The sequence below is a fragment of the Electrophorus electricus genome, chromosome 15, assembly GCF_041902795.1.
Source record: "Electrophorus electricus isolate QZ-2024a chromosome 15, ASM4190279v1, whole genome shotgun sequence".
In the NCBI taxonomy this organism is placed as follows: domain Eukaryota; kingdom Metazoa; phylum Chordata; class Actinopteri; order Gymnotiformes; family Gymnotidae; genus Electrophorus; species Electrophorus electricus.
In genome coordinates, this window is record NC_137511.1 from 24,475,938 (window position 1) to 24,477,119 (window position 1,182).

At 41.0% G+C, this 1,182-nt stretch overlaps 1 non-coding gene across 1 annotated transcript; it reads right to left on the minus strand.

Moving 5' to 3' along the window:
• trnas-cga (transfer RNA serine (anticodon CGA)) lies at positions 1–82 on the minus strand. Its single transcript has one exon. It is a non-coding gene; the product is annotated as a tRNA-Ser (tRNA).
• Between the last annotated feature and the right edge of the window lie 1,100 nt (positions 83–1,182).

The window sequence follows — 1,182 nt, forward strand, 5'->3', positions numbered from 1 at the left end:
CGCTGCAAGCAGGAGTCGAACCTGCGCAGGGAACCCCCATTGGATTTCGAGTCCAACGCCTTAACCTCTCGGCCATCGCAGCTGTTACATGCTTTGGGCACTTTGGGGTTAAGTCTTAGGACTTCTTCAAGCTCAATTATGAGTACCCATATATCATTGATTCAGGACTGAAAATGGCCTGAGATGCAAATTCAAAGACAGTAATCTCCCGAATGGTCTACTCACTATTTTAGCAAACTAATGTCAATTCCAGGTGAACAGGTGCCCAAAAGCTTGTCAGAGTATTAGACTGATCCGCTACTTAAAACACTACCGTGGCCTCCAAGGTTTCCCACGTGAAGACGTGGGACGGCTCAAGGTGGCTAAGCATTTTTGCATGAACACTCTTTTTGTTTTTAAAAAATCACACCTAGCTGATGAAGGTGTCATGTAAACCATTCACTGGAATGTACATGTGAGCAGAAATGTAAGTCAACAAAGTTGAAACTTGCACATTGGAAATAGAGTAGTGCAGGACATCGCTTGACCTAAGTTCAATGTTGACTAGACAGTGCAGCTCAGTACATTAATTTGCAATAGAATAATCAGACATATTGCAAACAGAGTCAAAGCCAAATTTGATAAAAGTGCTGCATATGACATAACTCATAGTTTAGACCATTCTCGTGTTTATCACACAGGGATAGCCAAAATTCTTTGAATATTTTGCATTTTTACAAGAATTCAAAAAGAAATACAAATCATAAGCCAGCACACCGACATTGTTAAAAGAGGAAAATGAAGACTGGGTCAACATCACCAGAATTTGTTTAAAAAACTTTCTGTTGTAGGTGCACTGATCCAAAATACTTCAAAACCTGTGGGATGCGTACATCTCAGTCAGTTTCTTTTAACACACGTGCATCTGTCCTTGTTAGTATAGTAAATAGTATCTCCGCCTCTCAGGCAGAAATTCTTGGGTTGATTCCCCGACAGGGAGTCTTCCTATTCTTAGTGCACTGCAGACAAACTGGTGACTTGGCACCCTTTGTAGGAATGATAACATCGAATCCTACACCCACAGTTGCTCTTGATTTTTCTACATAGATGAATCAAGACACTAGCACATTGTGGATCAATAATTTGATAAAGCACCTGGGAGAGAATTTGGTGCCCAGTGGCGACATTATCTCTAAGCAGACA